This window comes from Suricata suricatta, chromosome 14 (genome assembly GCF_006229205.1).
Source record: "Suricata suricatta isolate VVHF042 chromosome 14, meerkat_22Aug2017_6uvM2_HiC, whole genome shotgun sequence".
Lineage (NCBI taxonomy): Eukaryota > Metazoa > Chordata > Mammalia > Carnivora > Herpestidae > Suricata > Suricata suricatta.
In genome coordinates, this window is record NC_043713.1 from 3249163 (window position 1) to 3275375 (window position 26213).

Genomic DNA, 26213 nt, shown 5'->3' on the forward strand with positions numbered 1-26213 from the left:
AGAAAAGGAGGCATCTAAGAGTGCCAACAGCTTCAGCGCATGGACACTGTGGCAAACGTCTCCAGGAGAGAGCTCCGCATGGGCTCAGGAAGCCCAGAGAAAGAGTTTCTACAGAGACCAAAAGGCTCTCAGAGGAGGTTGTGTTTGAGCTGGGATTCGGGTAGAAGAGTTGATTGCTCCAGGCTTCTGTACTCATAAGCAAAGAACACCATGGGAGAAACACCGAAAGGACAGCCCTACTCCCACCCCCGGGACCAGAGGGAGATCACATGGTGAGTGAAGTTTGACATGGCTACAAAGTAGATTTGGACCAGATATATTAGGAATGGCCCTTAGTTTAAGTTACTTAGGTTTACCCTTGTAACCAATGAACAGCCAGCCCCTGAAGGTGTGAGGGCCGTTCAAGCATAAGTGCAACATGATTTAGAAACAGCTATCAGGTAATGCTGGAGAAATCATTGGTCTGATGATTATGATGGAGAGACTGTGAAGTAACCGTTGTACTCATGGGTCCCTCAGGCAGTATTGAGGGTCCCAAGTAGGGCAGAGCAGTGGGATTGGAAGTGGGGTAAGAAAGGATGCAGAGAGCGTTGTGAAGTTAGGACAGGGTGGGGTGCAGAGGAGGAAGATGAGTGAGGAGCAGTGACCAGCTGACCAGAAGGCTGGGGGTGCCAATTAATAGGAATGGGGAATCCACGGAAAGGCATGCAAATGACATGTTCAGAGCAACAGCGTTGGGGATCAGTGGCTCTGTGGCTCACCAGTAGGTGCTTTGCATGTGGTCGGCAGAGAAACGATTGTGTGTGAGAGATGGGAGTGAATGAACGTGCAGAAGGAAGTAGGTAGTGAATGACAGCTCCAGGAACCATCTAGGTCAGGGATGTCCAGGAATAAGAGAAGGAAATGCAAAGCCAAAATAACCAAAGTGATCACAGCCCCATAAACATGGTCATGTTCTAGAGGGAACCTCCAGGTAGAGGAATTTTGGAGTGCTGGACACTGACGTGGGTGAGGATCTGGAAGACCACACCACTGCTGAAGGGAGCCAGGTTTCAGTCCTCCCCAGCAGTGTGTGTGTGTGTGTGTGTGTGTGTGTGTGTGTGTGTGTATGTGTGTGTGCGCGTGTGCGCGCACCCACTCATGCAGAACCTGCACAGGCGTTTGAGGGCCTACAGCTGGGATGGGACAAATAAACTCAGAAAATAGAGTCTGGCAGGGAGTCTAGAGAAAGACCAGACAACCAAAGTGTAGTGAGCGCCTAGTTGAAAGGGGTCTGAAAGCCAGTGAGTGGCAGATAGAAAGTACCCACAGCAGACTCTGTCCAGTGAAGTAGGATCAGGTCAGCTGTCCCCTCATCCTCCTGCCCTCCTGAGCTCCATCCCTAAAAGGCTACCTCTGGTTTCTGACACACACCCACTTAGAGTTTAGGAATAATCCCCATCACCCAAGGATCTACCTTTCCAGGGACCATGTCATCGTCCTTCAGAAGAATCAAACCTGTGTTCTGCCCTTCTCTGCAGTGCCTGGGACACAGTTGGCCCATTGCTGGGAGGATGCACCCCACAGTCTACTCCCACACAAAACTGGCCAAAGCTGGCATAACCCCGTTGTGCCTGAAGAGTCTCTTCACTATGACAGATTAGAGAAAAACTTTCTTTCACACGCTTATGCTTTATTTTTAAGGGATAAAAAAATGATAAGAGGAAGTTGAAAGCAAACACCTTTGCAGTATCACAAATCCCTAACTATGGCAACAATATTCTCCAACCAAGCAAGTTGACAGAAGAACATGGACTGTCTTCAAAGCAATGATTCCTCTCCATGGAGAAGACCTGTGGGAAAAGTAGGGTTAATCTAACTGAGGCTCTAATGAGAGGCCCTTGATTATTAATCCTCCACTGCTACTCGGCTCATAAATTGTGGGATCTCTCATCCTCGTGCCTCATAATCGACGTGGGAGGAGCCCAACTGACATAGGAAGATTGTAGCACGACATAATAAAAATCACCAAGTGGCATTTTTAAACACCTACATACGGTTATGGTGCTGCCCTAAGCACAGCCAATGCTGGGGGAGTGATGGTTCCAATGCGCGCTTCGCTGTGTCACTCGTCCAGCCCTGCCTGGCTGCAGACGCCTTGGTGAAGAATGTGGAGCTATAGGAGCAGGAGCGTAAGGCCCACAGACACCCAAACCTGCAACACCAGGAGGGAGGGAGGAGGAGAACGGATGCGCAGAAGCTGGAAAACCCTGAAGACCACTCTCGGAAGTGTATCTTGTGTGGTCTTGCCTGAGGGGCCCACATTACCTTCCGGCTGGAGGGCAGGCCTGGCTTAACACACCACATGGTTTAAGTTTTTCAGAAAAGAGTTTTCAGAAGATGTGAGACACTGTCAGGCAAATATTTCAGTGCAATGTCTAGTTGTTTGAAATTAGCAGGCCTGGCTTGACACACCACATGGTTTAAGTTTTTCAGAAAAGAGTTTTCAGAAGATGTGAGACACTGTCAAGCAAATATTTCAGTGCAATGTCTAGTTGTTTGAAATTAGCTACCTAAAATCTGCCAAACTGGGTCATTTTGCTTCGGTCTTGCCCTCCAGTTGATCCACAAATCTGTCTGGAATTGAAGTCCTGCTTTCCGAGGTTAATCCACAATGAACCAGTCTCAAGGATTCATCACAAAACACCAAGCTTTTCTCCATGAACAGTGCTTATTACCTTATAATGCAAGTTCATGTCTGGTCATCTCACTTGGGCCTCCCAGCTATCCTGTCCAACTTGTAGGAATGAAAATTTGGACCCAGAGAGGCTAGGTGAGCTGCCCAAGGTCATGAGGCAACTGACCGTGGAGCCAAGACTGAATACCACCTTCACTCTGTCTTTGGATCATCATAGATTCTTTTCTAGGACTGCAGAGTGTACAAAGAGGTAGAAAAGCCAACAGCACACAGATCTTCATATAAACTCCAAACTTTTTGGAAAACTATATCATTTTTTTTCTCTTGTCCATGACTTTTAACTTCCTGTTGTTTTATCCACAAAACAAAAGGGAATTACCATGTTTTCTATTAGTCAGCTGATCGGCATATGATCTTCATCAAAACTTGATTTAGGCTTTTCTCCCTCTAAGCCTACTTGACAGAGAGCAAATACATCTTCCTCAGCACTGAACCCAATTGTCACAGATGGGACCATGTGCTTCATGGAATTGGGTCTAGTCCCTCCTACCAACATGACCACCACCATCTTTGAGCAGTTGAAGGCTGGAGGACTTATTGGAAATCAGGGTTAATTTTTAGTTAGATTTTTCTTTTCTCCAGATCACCACCTCTGGAAAGGAAAGGTTGAGAATTCTAGATGTTAACCTGCACATGTGTGCACCTATAAACTGTCAGAACTTGGGATCCACAAGCATGCTTGCTCTTTCTCGGGATGTCACCCGTCACCTGACTTTGCTCTTTGTCTGTGGCATTGATGTGATTGCCTACTGTGGTTCACTCTTATCTCTGAGGAATGAGACTTGTCTCCAGTTAGATGTGGAAACTCACTGAGGGAAAGACCACGCTGCTCATTTCTGTGCCTTAGCACAACAAGCCTGAGCTACTGAGCTATTGATTTTTATTTAACACACACGTGTTCGCAGTTTGTTTGATAACAATCATTTTATTAGGCACCTGCTGTGTGTGTGGCATAGTAAGTTAGCACTATCCTGGGCACTTTTGCTCAACACCCAACACTGTTCTATGTTCATCGTAAGTTTCTACAGGTCAGGACTGTGTATGAATCTGTCTTTGGCCGGCATCTTGAGAAATATGGAGGTGATGTCACCAGCATTTGGTGTACACATTAAGTGCCATTTTCCATGAAATTCACATGAAAATTTACATAAGGTTGTATAAGAACTGCAAGAGGCCACTGTGTGTGTCTAATAGTTACTGACTGTTCCCTCCAGAGTCTTGGCACATAGACTTTCTCCTAAGATGGGCCTCAAGCAACCTTGCTTGTTCAGCCTTGGGTCTCATGGCTCGTTGCTGTTTGTCTTCCATCAGAGCCTCTCTTACTTTAACAAATTATATGAACAACCCAGGAAGCCCAGATTTGAAATTCAGTGAACAAAATGTTGGACTCCTTTGAAAGGTTTCATTAGGCTAAAGAGAATTTACTCAAAAATCTGATGGGAATGGAAGTTCATGCATTGCCTAGGGTCAAAGAAGAGTTCTAGATTATTTGCTTTCACTGAAGAACATGTGGTAGTATTTGTTTTTATTCAGGAAGAAGTTCACAAAAGCATCATCAGACTCAAGCTTATGTTATGGAGACAAGTTACACATTCTCATGTGGCATCACTGGGTCCGAGAACAATGCCATAAATGGCAGGACTCCATGTGTTTGAAGCACTGTGGTCTGAACATTTGTGCTTCCCTAACATTCCTATGTTGATTCTGAACAATAGATGTGAAGGTATCAGGAGATGAGACCTTTAGGAGACCAGTAGATCATAAGGGATCCCCTCATGGATGGGATTCTGGTTTATAAAAGAAGGCTCTGTGCTTCGGATTCTGTGTCTTCCTGTCTCTCTGTGAGGACACCATGGAAAGTCCAAGTCACTCTTCCGGAAGAAGTCTGCAATCAGAACCCGACCACATTGGCATCCTGATTTCAGACTTACAGTCTCTTGAACTGTGAGAAATATATGCCTGTTGTTTATAAGCCACACAGGCTGGGCTGTTTTGTTACTGCAACCCAAATGGACTAAGGCAGGAAGGTTCCATTTGCCCTCATAAAATGGTACGCAAGGCTGGCAACAAAGAGAAGAACCCTGGAGGGACAGGATGTCGGATGCTATGACACCAGCTCTTGTATGCTCAGGGTGAGGTCAGGGAGATCTCTCGCTGGTCACGGCTATGGCCACCATGCAGACCAGAGTGTGCACATACATCCCCAGCCCCGACAGACCAGCTGAGAGTATCTGGGACATCTGAACATGACTCTGCAGGAGGGCTGGATACCCAATACACACAGAGGAAGTGTCCATGTGGGTGAACTGGTCACCACAGTTAGTGTATGGGCCTTGGCATTGACTCCTGGCAGAGATATCTGCCTGTCTAGCCCTAAACCTACAGACCCTTCCTTGGCCCCTGCCTCTTAGAGTGCCCCACCCCCCACGCATCCCACTCTGCAAAGCCCAGTGGAGATGCCATCCAGGGGCAGCTGTTACATCTGTATGCTCAACCTGCTGAGAAAAACTCAAGCTGCACTCCTGGGAGAGAGTTTCTTCTTCTTCACTACAGAGCATGGTAAAAGTTACCACAGATGTCTACAGTTATTAATCCACATTCATTGATGAGCAGCCCGTTCTGGCTACAGACTCCACCATATGGGCATTCTGTTGGCAAAGATGATGAGGGTGACCAATAGTTTCTGAAAGGGAAGCTTATAACCAGTAATATATCAATAAGTTTGAAGTCCTAAGACAACATTTCTGCAAAATACCCCTTCTTTCCCATCAACTGCAAAAGAAGCATATTCCTGCTCTGTGCTCCTGCAGCACGAGGGCTTGGACAGAGTTCTGACCAGGGAAAGATCTGATGGTCATAGAAAGCCTTATCTCCTTCCTCTGATTGCTCTCCATTGCTTTTCCTTCTCACATCATACAGGGAAAGGCCCAAAATTACTCCACTCCTAAATAAAGTATAGCTCGCTTGTCCTCATACAAGGTCTCAAAGGTTTGTGCATTTCCTAGATAATAGTTGAGGGTCGTGATGGGGGAGGTGCCAGCAGCGGTGCCACAGCCCACACTGCTCTGCGAGGTGCTGCAAGGGCCGTGAGGCTCCCCAGCTAAAAGAGGCAGTGCCCCTCACTCACCTTCCCACACTCCTCAATTCCTCCATTGTTTTTCAAGTCCAAGGTTAACCTGAGGATGAAGAGACTCTTCTATATTAAGAACCTATTGAATTAACTGAATAATCAGAACTGGGCAAAGTTTCAGAGGCAAAGGAGTTTGTCTTCTGGGCCTTTCTTCTGTTTTCATCAGCTGCTTCCTACCCATGTGCTAAGCATTTTCATGTAGCCTCATCTGTCTTTTCATAAGAAAGCCAGTTGATAAACTAATTCACACTCAGGTGGGCTGTTAAACCACAAAATGCTGGCAGGTAAAACAGCACTTAATAATAAATCACACGACGGTAAACTCAGCAGCCAGCAGGAAGATGTTGGGGTGTGCATAATCCGCGTCATCTCATGGATCACACCACATAGACACCAGTGATCACTGCCTCTCGAAAGCCAGTCCTGAGCATGGAACTGTAACAACTTCTTTCCTATAATACGGCAGTAGAACAGGATCTTTTTTTTCTTTTGATCAATGCTTGCTGGTTCAAGGACCATGTTTCTGCTCCGAAGTTCACACTCAACTTCTTGTGAGGTACTATGCTTCTGGAAGGTTTAGTATCTTGTGTTTACAGATAGTTATTGGGTGCACACTGAGTCCCAATATCTCTGAATGGACTTCATTAAGACTCAACGACACATATCTCCACAATAATGAAATCACCAATCCCATCTTCTTTAAAGATTTTTTAAAATTTATGTTTATTTATTTTTGAGAGAGAGTGAGTGGAAGAGTGGGAAAGGGACAGAGAGGGAGACATGGAATCTGAAGGAGGTTCCAGGCTCTGAGCTGTCACCACAAAGCCCGATGTGGGGCTCGCCCTCACAAACTGTGAGATCATGACCTGAGCTGAAGTCGGACGCTTACCGACTGAGCCCCCAGGCGCCCCCAAATCCCACCTTCTTATAACTAGAGTGAAGACATTAGCAGTGTTAAGAAACCCCATCTTGTCCTTTTGCCTCAGGGCTTGACTGTCTCAGGGCCAGAGGCCTATTAACAGCAGTTAGACTATTAAAATAAAGATGGAAGTCAACTCAAGGAGCTCCATCTTTGAAACCGGATGGCTGATCCGCACTGTACAGTCACCCCATCATCGGTTGAGCTTTGGGCCTAAGAACGGGTGCTCTCTGCTCACGAGAAGCAGCACCCTGGATTGCTTGCTGGCGCCTGGCCGTGGTGTCCCATGCAGATGGACACGGAGGGGTGGGGGCTCTCTGAAACGACAGAGGCACTGGCTTTGTCTAGTTAATAGCAGGTAAGAGTGAACTCTCTTTTCCATAGTTCAGTGCCCCTAATAACATCAAAGAAGTAATGTCCCTCCCTATGCACATAATCTGCTACCAGAGAGAGCCATCAGCCGCGGGAAGAAGAAAACCCAGTATTAACTATTTTCTCATTCGTCAGTTCCTTTTAAGAAAATCATTTTCTTTCATTTTCCCACTTCATGAAAATGTATTTGAAATTCTTTAGCCAGAGAAGAGTTGGGGGAAGTTGCTTCGGAGGCCCCATATTTAACTCACTGTTTGTTTCTTTCTCTTTCTGCTAAATGAAACCTCATTCCCAGGCTCCTATCACTCCAACAACCATGTCCCCGACTACTTTGACTTCATGGACAGAATGTTTTGTTTATGGTCTTTCAGCCAATTATCAGTCAATATGCTTTCTTAGGCGACCGTGAAATTCAGGATCAAATGCACAAGACTTCTTATACGTGAGTTGTAAGTTCCGCTAAACTAATGACCATATGGTACGATCTGGAAGAGTTCTCTTGGCACATTGTCAAATATATTTTTGAAAACTAAAAAATTCAGTCGGTGATCTGTATGCTAAAATCATATTGGTGCCCTAAAGCCAGCCTGATCATAGTTCTCTTTGATAACTCACTTAGGCTTTGACTAAGCCTGAGAAATAATCCAGTACAGTGCCCTCAACCTAAGAAGGAGCTCTGTTTCATAGAGTTTTCTGTGAAGCTGCCTTTCATTTACACTGACACTTAAAACCCTGCGTGTTAGGGTCTCAGAGTTATTTTAGATGCATTATTTTTTCCTCAGCTAATTTTATGACTCAGTAAAAACAGACCTTATTTTCACTTTTCTTCCTGAAGCATGACCTTAAATATATAAACTCATCATTTATTTTAACAAAGAGTTGCTTGTCCTATGAACCTTTAAACCCAGACGTTGTAAACAGTACCTGGAATTATCTCCTTTTTCACGTTTTGAAAATGAACACCACATTTGCATGTGTTCACCTTCTTGGTTCTTTACTACACGACTGTTCCTGCTGAGGAATCAGAGGAGAACGCAAGGGGTGTTTGGAGATCGGGAAAGGATAAACGTAGCATCTGCCCACCTGTTAAAAGAGGGTAAAGGCTAATCTCAGCAATTTCGAAAAATGATTCTAGAACATTCCTCAAGCAATTTGCAGCTGCCTAGTAGAGTAGGGATACTGAGCTATCAAATCATTTTGGAAAAAGGAAATTGGACTGCAAGAAGTTAAGATCCTTTCCTGACGGAGCATCGGGCCGCACGGATGAGTGAAATGGACGCAGAGACTGCAGTGAGTGTCTTCCTTCCACCTGGGGTCTCCTGGAGACGGCCAGTGTGTCCTCGACTGGGGCCCACAGAGCTCTAATCGCCTCCCAGAGCCAGTGACATGGGACCTTCTAATAGGTAAACCATTTCATAATGAGTCCCTCCTGGTCCTTTAGTAAATCAGTCTCTTGGGAAGAAGGCCAAGAAACCTCAGCCCTTCTCTGAGCTTATTTCTAGAGTGATCACTGTCGTGCTTAATTAAGGTCTCTGTGTATCAGATAGGTGCACAGTTAGCTAGAAATGTTTTCAGAGGCAGAGAGTCAAACTTGGGGGAGCGAGGGGCAGTACTAATTTTATTTTTTCTTCCACCGATAAAAATTCCTTCCTCCTCCTACTGCAGGGTTTTTGTGTTTTGCAATGCACCTCGCCTCACTCAAAAAATAAAAATAAAAATGAAAAACCCACAATAACAGTCAGTCACGTGGCCAGCCACATCCCAACTAGCCGCAGCAAGGACAGACCAAAGCCCTTCCATGCTTCCGCTCTAGAGACGTTCATAGTCTTGGCATCAAAACTGAAACAAACAAACAAATGAAAAAATAAAAGTCTTATTACCAACACCCTAGAAATAAGATTTCAACTCCATTGGAAATTGAATTTCTTCCATATTCAATCAATATTTAATAAAGAGAGAAAAGGATCTCATTACCAAGACCGTCTTGTTTCTCCATAAGTCATCAATGTGAGTTCCAGAATTTCAGGGAGCCGAGTTCTTAATTGGAACATTATATATTCTCTTTGCAGCCAGAGAGCATGTGCCCCTTCCCAAGAACACACCTCGGCCAAACCTTCTCCTGGTTCTCGCAAAGATTTTAGAGCAGGCCAGGCCTGGGGGCACCGTGGGGAATCAGAGAGAGCCAAGCTCACCCCAGGGGCACTGGGTTTACGGAGGGCTCAGTGAGTCTCGGGCGTAGCCTCAGGTTTTATTTTCCGGTTGAGTATTGCTAACTAGTCTATACCAGTTGCAGGCTTACTGCGGGGAGCTCCTTCTATATCATCTGTGTTCTCTCTTCCTTAGCAGGGCTTAATGAGTTGAAGGGATTGGAAAGTCTCTCCCAGCCAAGCCGATATCCTATGAGTTATAAATGACATTTCATCCTCATATGCAGATTTCCTGCACTGGAGTGAATTATTTACAAGACAGAGCTTGTGGGTTCCAACAATCAGCTGCTTGAGATTTACACCCACACTCCAGTGTCTGCTCTCCTGCTGCGAGAATGTGAAGTTTCCCACTGCCCTGTAAGATCTGAGGATTTAACAGGAGCAGGCGCTCCCTTCTCTGAGAGCGGAAACAGAACAGTAAATGAAGCCATTCCAAGCCCGGTGTCTTCCCATCTCCAAAGAGGATGCTGTGTTCACGGAAATGCAAACGAGGGGCACCAAGGAGAACTTAAATTCTGGGAGACCTTTCCGCCCCATTAGGAGTGATTTCCTAACCTGGAGTTTCACTTAATTAGTATAATCAACTCCTGCAGAATGTGTGAGAATCTGCATTTTCTCCTGCAGTGAGCTTTCCTTTCTGGGGAATAGAAGGGCTCATGAGTCTTCAACCTCCAGTAAGGATGCTGGACTTACAAGGGTCCAGAACCAGGCAAATCCAAGCGTAGAAAAAAAGATAGCTCAGAAACCAGTACAAGTATATTTACATCGACAGTTTAGGATAAAGGGGGCATTTCAAATTAGTGCAGGAAGAATGACTTTTAAAAAAACTACTTAGAATGGGGGGCTCCTGGGTGGCTTACCTGGTTGAGGATCAGACTTTGGCTCAGGTCATGATCTCACAGTTTGTGATTTCAAGCCCCATGTCGGGCTCCGCCGTGCTGACAGTTCAGAGCCCGGAGCCTGCTTCGGATTCTGTGTCTCCCTCTCTCTCTGCCCCTCCCCCACTGATGCTCTGCCTCTCTGTCTGTCTCTCTGTCTCTCTGTCTCTCTCTCTCTCTGTCTCTCAAAAATAAACATTAAAATTATTTTTTAAAAAAATACTTAGAATGAGAACAATTGACTACCCATGGGGGCAGGGGGGAATGATTCCTACTTTATACCACAAACAAAAATATATTCTTGCTAAACCAAAGACCTAATATAAAAAATAAGAACCAAACGAGCATTGACAGAAATACGGGAGAATATCTGTATGATCCTGCCATGAGAGCAAAGAAAATGAAACAATGAACAAAATGACCTATTTGGCTACAAAATACTGTAAACTTTCTCCCAATGAAACCCAGACTAAACAAAATTAAAAGGCAAGTGACAGACTGTGAGGGGAAACATTTACATCTAAGTATTAAAATCTCTTATTCAAATAAACTCAACGGATCAAAAGAAAATGACAAACAGTTCTCTCAAAGGGACAAGGAATACGCATAGGCGAGAAGTGGCACAAATGGTAAATGTCTGTGAAAAGAAGCTCCACCCCACTTCGGATTACAGAAAGTGGAAGTAAATCACAATAAGACGCTCTTTTCCCAAATCAGACTTTGCCATCATCTGCTGCTACCGAGGATGTGATGAAACAGGCATCGTCATAACTTGTGGCAGGAACAACCGACTGGTACAAACGTTGGGGCATCACCTTGGCGTTATCAATAAAGTGTGACATTTGTGTGCCTTTTGGCCAGAGAGGCTCACTTTTATGGTTCTGTCAAAAAATAAAAATATAAAGATACATGCACAGGAGGCTGACTGAGTCTTGTTTGTAGTAAGAAACATTGCCCACAGCCGAAATATCTACCAGTAAGAGAGTGGCTTAATAACTTATGATAGATCCATAAAACAGAGCGCCATATTCCCATTAAACCTGGACACGACCAAGCTTCCATCAGTAGGAGAACCGGTTACATAAAGGTACTGTCACCACTGCACTGACCATTACTTGTGGAGGTTTGGTTAGGATTTTAAAACTTCCGGCCGCCACATTGGCCCACATCACACGTCAGTGGTCCCCTGTCTTCCCAGTCTCACTGCCTCCAACAACGGAGACCAGATGCAGCGAGGAGCCCTCGCCCATCTCGGCACCAGGGGGTTTCCACACAAGGCTGGTGGGCCGGAGGGTCTCCATCCCACCCCCTGGAAGGTGACCGACAAGTTCTCATCACCTGTTTCTATTCCCCAAAACACCTCCCAGCCTCAGGGGTTACCTGAGCTCTCTTCTCTTGACCCCACTCCCAGAGTCCCTTCTTCCCCCTTCCTCTTCTTCCTTGGAGAAGTAGCACCAGGACAGAAGCAGGCACATCAGAGCACTTCATCCACAAAGGCCGCCAGGGTGGGTGTTCTGTTTCATTCCTTCTTGTAGCCTCCGGCCTCAGCATGGCATTCTGCACAGGGCAAGCACCTAGCCAAGGAAGGCTTGTTCAATAAACAGAAAGATAACTCTTAATATGAAAAGAAATACTTTTTTGAGACCAAGGCACTATGTGTATCTTTCCTTAGTGTTAAAATATTTTTATTCTTTGGTAATAAATTTTATTGCTATAATTTTATTTCTATAATTGAACCCATCAGGAAATAAATGCAAATAGTCATGCTAGAAAATCTCATTGAGTGTGTGTGTGTGTGTGTGTGTGTGTGTGTGTGTGTGTGTGTGTGAGAGAGAGAGAGAGAGAGAGAGAGAGAGTCTCTTAGATGTTATCATCCTGGGGCACCTGGGTGACTCAGTCGGTTAAGTCTCCGACTTCAGCTCAGGTCAGATCTCACGTTCGTGGGTTCGAGCCCCGCATCGGGCTCAGTGCTGACAGCTAGCTCAGAGCCTGGAGCCTGTTTCTGGTTCTGTGTCTCCTCCTTTCTCTGCCTCTCCCCCTCTCATGCTCTCTCTCTGTATCAAAAATAAATAAATCATTAAAAAAATTAAAAAAAAAGAAGTTATCATCCTAAGCAGGTTTAAGCCAGGAATTTGGTTCTTTGAAAAATAAAAATGTTTTGTTTGTTTCCTAAAGGAAATAGTATTAAGAACACAGCACTTATTTGGATGTCTATGTGTTGAGTTTATTTCATTAAGTCATTAAATGTATTTGGTGTGTCTACTCGTCACTCATCCCTGTTCTAGGAAGGGAGGATAATGTATTACAGTAGGCAGGTCTGAGGATAGGACCAAGGGAAAAGAGAAATTCAAAATCAAGAAAGACCTTATATAAAGATCCTGAAACCAGAGGGAGCCTGGCATATTCTAGAAACTGTGGAATGTGCTCTGTTCAGTCTGGAATGTCGACTGCAAGGCAGGGGTGGAGTGATAGAGGAAGGAGACAGAGATGCTGAGAAATGAGTTTGGAAGGGTAAACACATCACACCACACCATAAATGGCTGTATGTGTCTGGTCCCATCCTGAGAGCACTAAGAGATATTGAAGGGTTTTAAATACTTGAATTTCAGTAGATTCCCACTCTGGGTCCTGGCTCTAGAAAGAAATTTCAGGAGCAACTTGTAGGGTCATTGGAGGAGCAGGATCAGAGGCAAACCGATAGGCATGTGTCTTCTCTACTACACATGACCATCAACGCAGGTAGGGTAGTTCCACAGCAGACCACAAGCAGAGACAAAAGCAGAGCCAAAGGTATTCAGAATTTGCAGTGTTAGGACCTGGGGGATGGACTGGGTGTGGTGCAGAGAGAGAAGTGGGGACCAACACTGTCTGCACTGGCTGGGATTTCAGAGGTGAGTTGGGAATAGAGAGAGCATTTCAGAGGGAAGGTGATTGGATCCCAACCCACACTTCCTGACCTAAGGTTTCCAAGGAGCACTCCCTGGGGGGAGTGGCCGAGTAGCGCCAACTGCGAAGGTCTGGAGCCATGACGTCATAAGTCACTGACCCCAGTGTGCCCTGTAGTCTGGACAAGAGGAAGCCCAGGATGGGAAGAACAGACAGGCGTCATCTGAACCAAAAGGTTTATGGACATGGTGAGAGGTGTGGACTGAATATGTGCTTTCCCAAATTCATATGTGGCAACTCTAGCCCCCAATGTGATGGTATCTAAAGATGGGGCCTTTGGGAGGTGACTGGATTTGGATGGGGTCTGGAAGGTGGCCTGTGAGGCAGCCAGAGCTCCTATTATAACAGGCAAAGACCAGAGCTCTCTCTCCCTCTCTCCTCTCTCCCCCTTTCCTCTCTCTTCAACCCCTTCTATCTCTCCCCCTGCCCCCTTCCTCCCAGAAGGTAGTCATCTGCAGGCCAAAAATCGGGTCTCACCAGGGACTGAATCTGCCAGCACCTCAATTTTGAGCTTCCAGCCTCCAAAACCGTAAAAATAACTGTCTGTGTGTAAGCACCCAAGTCTGTGTGGTTTTGTTAGAGCAGGCCCCAGCCAGCTAAGACAGTCAGACTGTACCGGATTTGAAAAATAGTTGGGATTTGAATAAAAGTACAGGCAAGATGACATTCTAGATAGAAAGAACAGCACTGAGCCTGGAGAAAAAAAGGGACACATCAAAACTGATTTCTGACCAGCGAGCAGTTATTATTAGAAATCTGTCAAATGTGTTGGGTGAAGCATTTCCAAGTTGAAGTTCCTATAAGTCTATGATTAGTGTTCCTGAGACCCTTAGACCCCACATGCCACAGAGTGCCACTCTCGCTAGGGGACAGCTTTGTGGCCCCAGGGTAGGGGGGTAGGGTGATTTGTTGCCTTTTGGTGTTAGAGCAAAATGAGCAACTGCATGTCCAGGGGCCACTAATGCTCCCAAACCCTGGCACCTTCTCAGATGATGGTCACCACACTAAAACTGCCACCCAATTCCCAGCAGAGTCCAACAGTCTTTGCACAAACCAGAAGGATCTTGCCAGAAAAAGCAGCAGGCAGCAAAATATTCTTAGTACGTGCTGTGGGGATTCCCTTTCCTTCAACCCCCAGTTAAAGGCTGGCAAATAGAGATCTTGCTCGACTTAGGTTTTACATAGCAATTTGCTATTTTACTTACGGGCTTACTTTTAATTTGCCAGTGTTTTCACTTCCTTCCTTCCTTTTATAGCAAAGTTGCCTACACTGAACTATTGCAGAGACTCACAATGAGGATGCTGAGAATCCTTCTAAACACTGTTTTCAGATGCGCTTGCTGTCTCTTGGGGGATTTGGGCTTCACCTGTTGGAAGCCAGAGAGACAGAACGGTGGTGAACCTGGAGCCCCAGGAGGCCTTGGGACTGGGGCCCCTTGAAAACCCATTCAGATGCTCTGGTGTCCACCTTCTGTGCCAAAAATGAGTCACTCAGCCCCGAACAGTGGGACGCATGTAATGATTCGATTTCTTATAGTTTCTGTCACCTTCATCTATACATTTGTGGTGATTTATTAATACCGGTTCCACCTCTGTCTGCAGGAGACCTTGTATTGTTGAGTTTCTTCTACAGAGTGGAGAGAAATGAAGGGAGCAGATGGGATTATGACTTATTTTCCAATGTTGAATTTATAAAAAGATCTTTTGTCAGACATTGTAGAGCAGTTTGTGGGATGAAATTAATCCTATGAATAAAATCGCTAACCTCACCTAAAACGGGTGCTTTATTTAAAGAAGGATCGATGAGGCGCTAAAGATTATTTCAGTGTTGATAAGAGCTTTTCATAATCTCAGGCTGCAAACACGGGAAAAACGGAGAATTCTGGATGTGGCTCCAACACGCGGGAGCCAGCTCACAACGTCCCCCAAGTCAGTGAGACTAAGCCGGTCATCAGGACTCAGTCCCTCTATGTCAAGTGTGGAGCAGGAGAAATGTTTTGTCTCCAGTGCATGTTAATCTGCAGTTTGAATTCATCTCACAGGGTCAACTCCCCAGGCTCATCATCTGCGACTCAATCAGCAAGATGTTTAGCTGTGTAACAAAAGTCAATCTTGAGGCCAAACCACACACCTGGGGGCTTTGTTTCTTACCCAACAGTTGCATGAGTTCTGATTTTAAGGAGAACATGGGTGGGTCTATTGTTTTCATACTGAATCTTTGTAAAGGTCCATAAATATAGTTAATTTCACATACACCTGACTTTGACCTGCATCCTCCATACAGAACAAGGATGGGCTGCAAGAACCAGGCCATGAGACATCACTATTTTTGTGGCCTGTGGTTTTAGGGTCTGGCCCCCCTAGAGAATGATTCCAAGACTCCTAGGTCTCCAGCACTTGAAATTCCTGATAGCATCAAATGGTGCTCTCATGAGCCAAATCCTCAACCTCTAAGTAAATACATGAATAAACAAACAAACAAATGGAAACATCTGAAACATTTAAATTCAGGAACATATTCATCCATTGGATAAAAATAAACATTAAATTTTCTTCTACCATGGGCCGCCTGGGTGGCTCAGTCGGATGAGCATCAGACTGTTGATTTCGGCTCAGGTCACCATCGGTCCTGAGATTGAGCCCCACATTCCGCTCTGCACTGAGCGTGGAGCATGCTTGGGGTTCTCTCTCCCTCTCTGTCTCTGCCCACCCCCTGCTCACTCACCCTCAGTGTCTCTCGATAAATAAATAAACATTTTAAAATAAATAAATAAATAGTCTAGTGTTTTGATTAAATCATAAAATGTGGGGTTTTTTTTCTCCCTTTTGTCTGTGTAACTCTCTAAGTTTGAAGTCTCCTCGGACTGCAGTAGAATTACAATAAAAATAACACTATATTTCTCTCCCGTTGAACATCATACAATACAGTTTCATTTTTTACAATACACAGAACTGCAGGGGGGAATCAGACTGTATAGAGATTAGCAAATCGTCACTCACTTTTTAAAAAGAGCCCCAAGGAGAGAAAGAAGAGTCTGTAACTTTTGCGGTAAGAGTGTCTGCTTTGCTCTTCAACTTCACTTTGCTGTTTTTCTGCTCGGGAACATTCCAGAGGAGAGCTACCGATGCCACCCAGCCCTGCCCTGTGAGTGAAACATATCCAACGGTGCGAAGAACTTCATTAGGACATCAAGCCCGTAGTCATATTTTCAATCGCTGCTGTAACTCTTTTCCTTGCAAGTGCTTTCACTTATTTCGGGACCACCTGAGGCTCCGAGCAGTACACAGCAACACAGTTTGAGACGTTTTCTGTGATGTTCTGTACTTCATATAGTTGCTAACAACCTGTCAAAGTCATCCTGACACCAAACTGAGAAGCTGATGGTTTGGGAAACATATTAGAGGAGATGAGAAAAAAAGATAGTCCTCATTACTGTAATAAAACCAGCAGAGACACACGGAGAATCAATTACTGATTTGTGACCTAATGAACTCACCCTCAGTCAAGTAGAGAACTGCACCGAGCCTCTTACATTATCAAATGATTTAGGATGGAGCGCTGTCTGAAGACGGGCGACAAGTCGAGGCAGGGCCTTTGCTTAAGTCGCAGCTCACTTAATTACCTTGTTCCCAAGAGCAGGGATCAAATTGAGCCACTTAAGGTGCTAACGCTCTGCGCCAGCTGGAAATGAAAAGGAAATAATTAACACCCACACGAGTTACGTCTAAGGTTGTGACACCTCCTGACAGAGGCAAGGACACTCAAAGTTCATTCGGCACCAAGTCCATTGCCAGCCCTCCAGCCACCGCAGCCGTTTGTCCATCTTTGTTGTAGCTGGATGAGCAGGGTTTACAACTCCTGGGGCTGAGGACCCTACGGCAGGTGCACCTGATCCTGCGTGAGCAGCCTGCAGGGCTCAGGGACAAGGCAGAGGGACCGGGAATGTGCATATCCCACAGCCCACAAGTGTGAGTTTCAGAGACAAAGATCATAAAGACAATTCTAACTGAGCATACACATGGGCATGCACACACACACACAGTTCTCGTAGCTGATGAAGAAATTTGTTTTCTCTTTTGTTCTCTGGAGTCATGTTCAGATGCAACCGTGAGACCATTACATGCAACCGCAAGGTGGGCCACCAGCTAAGGGGAAGGCACGAGGTACCATTGTTTTCAATTCAGTTCTTGGGAGCCACTTTTCAGCTCATTTGTCCCTGCAGCATTCTTCTCCTTACAGAGGGGGCAAGGACACCAAACCAAAGCGTGGCAGGCTCCTTTGTTGGTGAGAAGGAGATAAGATACTGGGGGGCTGGCCCCCATCATCAGGGAGAAGTCCAGAAGTAGCAGCACCAATGAGGAGCAGACAATTTCAGGTCTAAAGTCTCCCCCCTCCCGTGCACATTCTGCTCACACCCAGGGGTGTGCTGAGGCTGAACCTATTTGTCACCTGCACTGGTCCTCAGGAACTTGGCTCTGTCCACACAAAGCTCTGTGCAGCCAGCTCATGTGCTGCTCACATCAGAACAACCAGGACTCATCTCTCTGCATCACCCATGAAGCAGCCCCATGGGCTGCCTGTGTGGCATCCTCCGACTTCAACAACTCTTCCTGAAGAGGTTATAAATGGTGACTCATCTCTAGAAGGCTTGCTTTCAGATGAGTCACAGCTGGAAAACTGTGGACAACAAGTGTGGGTTGTGTGGTCTCTGTAGAAAGTCCGTGCATCTGGGGGAACGAGAAAGTCCCCACTACAAGCACACACCAGGAATTCGGTACGGGGTGCTCAGCCCTCCACCAACCCCAGATCAAGTCACTGAAGGCCGTGCTTCTCCAACTTGAATGTACAAAGGAATCACCTACTTAAGTGGAGATTCTGATTCATAGGTCTGGGTGGGACCAGTGGCTGTACATGCCAGATAGGCTGAGCTCCTGGCCACCAGCCTGTGAGCCACCCTTGGAACAGCAAGACTAAATTTGCTGTTCCTTCTCCCTGGGTCCTTATCAGTAGGGTGGACGTACTGACTGAATCCTAGCAGGACAATCATGTTAAGTCCTATGAGCAATGTACCAGTCCAGAGGAGGTGAATGAAGTCAAAGTCCTCTGGAAAACATTCAGGGCACCAGGCCCCTTGGCCGGCCCCAGACTCAAGGCCCACTTCATGGAGGACCAGCAAGTGGTGAGAAGCAGAGCAGATCTCCCCTGGTGATGAAGGGAGAGATCCGGACTGGCCCAGCCCAGCCCAGTACAGCCAAAGCAAACCCCTACAGGCCCCCGTACCCTTCCCTGCTGTTCAACCTCTTCCATGTTGGTCAAGTCTGATGCAGAAGGAAGATACACCCCTGGAGGGTCATGTTCAAATCAAGAAATCGGACGTCCCTCATCACAACAGCTTGGCAACCACTTGTCCAAACACTTCTGCATAAAAAAGCTGATGGTGGTGTCCTGAACTGCCAAGGAGAATTATACGAGCCCCCAAAGATGAAATCAAGAGGGAAGGCAGTTTGGCACAGGTGGCCACCCTCCCCAGCCAGCATCTTTGTGGAATGAGAGCCAGGCGCCTGGCCGCATAGCCGGGCCACCAGGGACACCCAGCTGAGCCATCATCTGAGGCGGCCGTGAGGCTGCAGCCCTGCCCTCCTGAAAGCTGGGTGATTCATTGGATTTAATATTGTCCCGAGTCTCACTCCAGGGAATGCTGCAGGAATGTTAAAAAAAAAAAAGTCTCAGCCATTAAAAACAGTCTGTTGGCTCCCTCCTATAAAAGAGGTTCTTTATTAACTACCGCAGTGACAGCCAAAAGGTTCAATTGCTGTGCGGTCATGGGGCACTCGGTGGTAAGGGCCACGTTTCAGGTTCTCTTGCCTTTCCTCGCCCTTCTGCTGGGGCTTTACTCGGATGAGGAGTGATATTCTCAACGTGAAGGGTCCAGAATGGAAGGTGTCTCCCCTCACTCACCGGGGCCTGGAACACACCTCCCCCGGGCAGCTCTCGAGTCCTCCGCTCAAAGGCCGGTCTGTAGGATGGAAGCCCATCCCCTCTGTCTCCTCTGGAGGCTACAGACCAGCCCATGAAGATGTTTCCTGGTACTTAAAATCTCCAATTTCCTCCCTCCTCTGGTGGAATGGCCACCGCACAATGCCTGTGCCATCCTCCACCTTGACATATGAGAAGCTTCTTTCCACGTCATGTTGGGTTGTTGCCACCATCTCTGGGTCCCCAGGAGAGGTCTGGGCTAAGCTACCGTTATCTGGAGCAGCATTCTATATGAATGTATAGTTGGCTCCTTCCTGATCACATCCAAATTCTAATGAGTATCTAAAGCTTTTACTTCCTTTAACTGTAACCAGGATAGTAAATCTTTGCAGAGAAGCAGAGAGTCCTTGGACCTAACTGTCCTTGAGGCAGGCTGGCTTCCAGAATGCTCAGGCCCACCAGTTATTGGAGACAAGGGGCTTCAGACGGAAGCTACAGGCATTGTCTTGGGACCCTCACAGTCTCTCAGAGTCTGACACAATACTCCATTCCTGCGGCGGCTAGCTCAGCCCTGCCCCATGGCCATGAGCAAGTGTCATGTTTCTAGAATACAAAATGATGACTTAGGAAGCCCCCTGACCACCCTTCACACATAGAGGGTTCAATATCAGTGGGCCAGCAACTCTTGAATGGATCCCACAGATGCTCTATCAAGTTCCTGTGGTCACCTGGCACATGTCCTCCTCAGCCTTCCACTGCCCACCAGACTTGGCCCCTGGGCCCACCCGGCCTGCCACCCTCATGGAGGTCTTTCTCACCCTCCTCTCTGGGGATCATCCTTGGCTTTGATGGCTTTAAGTTTCCAGTAACTGACCTTACAGAGACCTCCCTGGAGTAAGGCACTTCTTCAAGCTGTGTCTTCTTCACCCAAACGAAGGTCACTTAGAAAAATCACATTTACTATTTGCCTTCTATTTGCCAAGGTGGGACATGTAAACGGTGGAATAGTTGTACAATAGTCAAGGGCACAAGGAACCCGAAATTCCCTTGTGATCCTATACTCAAAGATAAACACAGACACACCATTTGGTGGGCTCACTGTCCAACCTTCCCAAATCCTAGGGCACAGAGAGCATGACATGATAGGAGAGCTTTGAAAGTTGAAGAACATGAGTGTTAGAGAACAGTCTGGAAGATTTTACCTTTCCTGCTATCATTCTGAATCTTCTGCACTCATCTCTTGGGCTAGATTCTCCTCATTCACCCACTCCTCGAATCTTGGCATTTTACCATGAAACAAAAGGGTGCTTTTCTGGTCTTTTGTTCTGGGTCTATATTTTTTTTATGTTTATTTATTTTGAGAAAGAGAGCGGGGAAGGGAGAGAGAGAATCCTAAGCAGGCTCTGCAATGTCATCAAAAAGCCAGATGCAGGGCTCGAACCCACAAACCGTGAGATCATGACCTGAGTCAAAATCAAGAGTCAGACGCTTAACCGACTGAGCCACCCAGGCATCCCCTTAGGTCTAAATTCTTTTGCTAGACAGTACATTCACTGCTTTGGCTTTAATTAACCATGTCTTGATGCTAATAACTTCACGATTTGTATCTCTGGTTCTGACGTCTCTCCCAATTGCCAGAACCTTGTGCCATTGCCTTCTGGAAGTCTGCACTGAGTTTGGAGCTTGCATAACCCAACCACTCTTCCTACTGCTTTCCAGGCACCTGGCCCTTCACCTGTGCTGAAGCCATCATCCTGTTTCCCCGGCAGAAACTGCCCTGGATGCCACACTGTCCCTTCTTCATGTCCACAAGCTCACAAGACCTCTCAGCCCTGCCTCAGAAGTCAGCTTCATTCCCATTACCATTGCCTTGGATCAAAGTCTTTATCAAGTTCTTCTTTTCTTCATTCTTCCAGCTACAAATGTAATTCATTTCAACAGAGAAAAACAAATGCTCAACACAAAGAAGATGCAAGAATAAGAACAAATATTCCTTGTAATCGTCACATGCAGAATTAGCTACTATTCATATGTGAGTGAATAGTAGAAATTACTGTCCAAGAGCCTATTGATTTGTTAGCTACAGCCACGATGTTTCCCAGGTCATTTTGTATTTCCCTACATCAGGGTTTACTTGCTATGCAGCATTCGGTGGTATAATCACCACATTATTCAGTTAGGCAAATCCTTTGCACTGTATATCTACCAGTGACGATCAAAATAGAAAAACAAAACCACTCTAAATTTATTTAAAACAGAGTCTTTAAAGCCAGGAATTGGTTACAAAGGTGAGTTAAGAGCTGGGAAGTGAAGTGAATCAGAGGTAACAATGGCAGGAAGCCACCATCCCCCCATTCATGTGATTGGGCTTAGGTGCACTGGTTTGTTTATTTTTGTGTAATTTTTCTACCATTTATCTCTTGTGGTCCCTCTGTTCTTCCTTTCCTGTCTTGTGTTCGGTTAATCGAATATTTTTAGTATTGTATCTTGATTTTGCTATAGGCATTTCAGCCATACTTCTTGCAGAATTTTTGGGAGGAGTTCTAAAGATCACACATGCACCTTTAACATACCACAGTCTAACCAGAGGAACTATTGTTCAGAAATGCACAAGAACCCTATGTTCCTAGCAACGGGACTGCATTTAGTGTTCTAGCTTATCGTTTGTGCTACTGTTGCCGCAAATATCCATCTATATGTGCTCTCAGTCCCACGACAGGATGTTATAACTTGCTTTAAACATTATCTATATCACTGAATTAAGAAATAACACAGAGCATGTATGCACGCATATGTGTTTGTACATGTATATGCATGTATGTATGTATATATGTACATATATACTGCATGTCTATTTTTACCCACATCTGCCATTATTTCTGGCACTCTTCCTTCTTTCCTGAAGATCCAGTTTTTGTCAGACATCATGTCCTTCAGCCCAAAGGACAACCTTCTTTGTCGAGCAGATCTCCTGGTAATGGATTCTCTATTTTCCATGATCTGAAATGAGTTTTTTTTTTCCTCTTCATTTTGAGGGACAGATTAGCTCGCTATAGAATGCTGGCTAACAGAGTTTCCTTCTAGGGCTCTAAATAAGTGATTTTTGTCACCTTCTGGCCTTGCCTTTCCTGGACAGTCAGCCTTCTGGATCATCGTTCTCCAGTGCACCACGTCCCGTTTTTTCTAGCTGCTCCAACTCTTCCTATCTACCTTTAGGTTTGAGAAGTTTGGATATGACTTGATAGGACCAAGTGCAGTTTTCTTTATTGTCTTGCCTGAAGTTTGTTGAGTTTCTTGGATTTGTAAATTGATGTGTTTACACAAAACCTGAGATGCAAACATTCCTGAACTCTTCAGAAAACCGTGACAAATATTTTAGGCTCCCTTCTCTACGTGTGGCTTTGGTTCCAACCATCCTGTCTCGTGCACCTGCATTCCATCCTGCAAGCACGATGCACGAGTTCATGTCTCTCTGCTTCTGCTGGGATATCCACTGGAAATGACCTTTCTCCCAGCCCTTTATCAACTTGCTCATATCTCTCGCTGAAGCCCAGTTCAAACGTGAACTTATCTGTGTCCCTCTCCCGCCAAAGCCCCGGCAGTGTGTGCGGAGGCTCCTTCTGCTTTCTCAGCACTCTGCATGCTCTCTTACTACAGGAAACACATTATTGTAATTCCATTTTTGCACATCTTCTCCCATTTGGGTTTGTCAATGATATGAATTCCCTCTTCTTCTCTTTGCAGCCCTTGTATCTAGCACAATGCCAAGAGCATCATATGTGTTCGAGAAATGTTTACCGACTAATTGGCTGAATACATGAATGAAATGCACTTACTTATGACCATGAAGTAGCGTCTCTGAAGCTCTTTGTAAGGAGAAACACGATGACATTTATCCTCAAAGTTTAACACCTGGGTGAGTAACAGTATTTAGATTTTGATTGAAGACATACAGGTTCCTAGAAATCTTCAGGGAAAAGCTCTCAGGTACCTCATGGCTCCTGAATGGAGGCCAAGAATGGGTTTTAAATCTGTGATAAGTGTATAAAAGTGGGAGCAATCCTTTTTTATTATATATTACCTCCCCAGTCATTATGAAATCATTTCGTATTCATTGTGATAACACCAATCATTAATGTACTCATTTGGCATTCATATGACTCTCTTATGCACTTTGATAGGAATTCTGTTGTAATTAACCATTAGTTAATGTTAATAGTAATGGATGTTTAAAATAATGTGCTACCAAATAAGGTCATTGACAGCAAAAGGATCAACTTCTCAGGCGCGAGAGGCATGGGAGCAGTCCTTTCCCACCAGGAAAATTTCCTAAGATGGTAGAATGAAGCTTGAGACACAGTGGGCACTAGATAGGTTTGTTCGCCACGCTGGGCTAAGCTTTGAGAAGATCTTATTTCAGTTTAAGAAGGAAACCGTGACAATCTGGCATGTGGCTCAGTAGGTTTCTTTCGGTGTATATGCAGATCAACTATGTCCTCAATTATCTATCTCTTATTTGCCTCATTTGCAGTCTGTATTTCTCTTTTGGGGAGTAAATCTGATCTTCCTAAAGGATTGTTCTGGAAAAGGGATTCGAGGAGAACGTCAAAGTAAAATGCAGTTCATCTTCAGATCAAAGAAGCGATGGTCCTACTAAAAACAGTAGTTTGCTAGTGGTGAGTTGATGAGACGCATATTCAAACAGGATCATCGTGCAATGCAAAGTGACAATCACAGCCTGAACCCCCAACTTTATTGGGCTTCCATGCACTTTTGTGAGGGGCTAATGAAGGTGGAGCTTGTTGCTTCCAGAACCTGCAGGGCTTCCTTTCCAACGTGGCTCTTGTTTTTACTGACACTAGCAATCACAGGTGTAACAGATACGGGCTTTCAAATGCCCACTTCCTCCCTCTAGCTCTGGTGTCTGCCATGATGTCCCCTTTCGTGTGTAAACACACAGGAAGAAGAGGAAAAGACCACAGAGCTATAGAAACATGTGGCTCCAGCTCCAGAGGCCTTGGCATTGTAAATCAGGCAGCACCTTGCACCCTACGAGTCTATACTGCCTTGGACTCCACACAGAGGTGAGGCACAGACTCCCCGTGTCCTTGCAAAGGACAGGAGGGCTTTCATTCATAAAGTACCACTTCTGCGTGTGTGTGTGAAGATGCCTTGTAAGTTGACAAAACAATGAGATTAGCTCTCCCAATAACAAATCCACTTTGTACTCAATAGACAGATATAGAAGGCAAAGCAGATGTAACACATTGACTCTAAATGACACAATTGAGCCACCTATTGATTTCTGGGCCTGAGAAAAAGTTGTCTGGTGCAGGGCAGGTAGAGAAACATTTGAACACTAAAAGGGAAGGGGGAGAATATCCCCATGGGGCAAGAATGATGGACCTGCCCAAATGCTGCTCCATCACTGCCTTCCTGGGTGATGGCAGTAGGGACGGCCATGGGCGTGGAAGGTGCCAGAACTGCTCTGCACAGAAAATTCCTGCCAAAGGAGGGGCACAGTGGCAACGGGACTCTGGGTTTCAAGGCAGAAGCACAGACAAAGCTCTGTATTCCTAGAACAGAGAGCATGGCCTGGATCTGAAGTGGGGTGACAGCGCTAAGCTGGGAGAAGCATGAAGTGCCCATGCAATCCCAGGACAAGTGGTCTCCACGGCCCAACTTTTCAACGTTCTAGTCTACCCTGCAGCAACCTGGCATCTTTTCTCTTTATGGAAGGCCTCCCCTGGATAGGGTCCACTCAAGTCTAATCCACACCAGCACAGGAAAACTGGGCTGTCAGAGTTGGACAGGCCTCAGGATGGCCTTGTCCAACCATTGGATTTTACTGATGTGGAAACTGAGGCACCCAGGGAGGAAAGCTACCCGGTTGGCAGCATGTTGACTGTGCTTGCCCCCATGTGGCCTTGGAGGCATCATTCCTGCATATGTCCCCTCACCCCAGCTGGCTGTTTCACAGAGCATTTTCCAAATCCAATACAGAGGAAAGAATATGGCTGCTGTGTTCAGCCAGGGTGTTGAGGGAAAAGACAAAGGAGATGATGGACTTTGGAAGGTCTCAAGGCTGCAGCATGCCCGTGGGGAGGTGGTCCCGGCTGCCATTCCATTGCACCAGCCCAGCCCTCCCAGCCCCCCAACCCCCCATCACATAGCTACACATCACAAGGGTGGGCCATGCTGTGCTCTGGCCAGACACGTTCGTCATGAGTGCGCTTGGTTCACCTCCTACTCCATAACAGGGCGTCTGCTCTAGGCAACCCCCAGAGCTGCCCTCCTGTGAACCAAGCTGTCTCCACTGTGACCATGGGTGCCAAAACCACCGCAGCCACAAGCCTGCCTTCCACCCAGCGTTTGGCCCTTTAAAGCCCATGCAGCAAAAACACTCCACACTCTATCCACCTTAGTCATTGAAGGGGCTCTTCTTGCCTCTACCGTTCCACGTCTATAAAAACCATAAAGTAGAAATCTTTAATTACTCGGAAAGGTCAGGCTTCAAATTGTATATTTAATCTGGATTTAAAGAAGTGTGTTCTATGAAGAGTTATGCCGTGGTGTCCAAACACCTGCTGCTTCCATTTGTCAAGACACATGCGGGCCCTCCCAGGCACAGACACACAAATAAGCCAGCTCTGCTCAGCACTGGCTACCTTTCTGTTCAGAACTGAAGGCAGGGGGACAACAGGTCTTTCTTCCTCGGGAAGCAATAGCATCAAAGGAGGCTATTTCCTGATTACTAACTTAGAAAGTGGAGTCCTGTGAAATGGAAAGTTCTGAGGATACTGATGTACCCACCTTCTTCCATCTCCTGCCTTCCTGCTTCTCTTCTTCCTTCCATTTTCAAATAAAAGTTGTAGCACATTTTTGGGGGGTATATGAAGACACCAGCCAACGGCAATGGCTGCCACCTGGGGGGAATTGTGCAGGTTAAAGCAGCAGGCAGGGGTGGGAGACTGGACCCATATGAGTCATTTGTGTCACTTATGATGTCACTGTAATGGGAGGAGCCAGTGCTTGGACTGTTGGACA

At 45.9% G+C, this 26213-nt stretch overlaps 1 long non-coding RNA gene across 5 annotated transcripts; it reads right to left on the reverse strand.

The window, feature by feature from the left end:
- Positions 1-1651: 1651 nt before the first annotated feature.
- On the reverse strand, positions 1652-26102 carry LOC115278093. Of its 5 annotated transcripts, none has more exons than XR_003902690.1 (7): positions 25980-26102; positions 16687-16871; positions 16190-16567; positions 11624-11831; positions 10984-11124; positions 8083-8241; positions 1652-1832 (listed from the first exon to the last, which is right to left on the reverse strand). It is a non-coding gene; the product is annotated as an uncharacterized LOC115278093 (long non-coding RNA). The 5 variants fall into 5 exon arrangements; XR_003902689.1 differs by lacking the exon at positions 10984-11124 and adding an exon at positions 23003-23167; XR_003902691.1 differs by lacking the exon at positions 10984-11124 and having other exon boundaries at positions 16190-16332.
- Between the last annotated feature and the right edge of the window lie 111 nt (positions 26103-26213).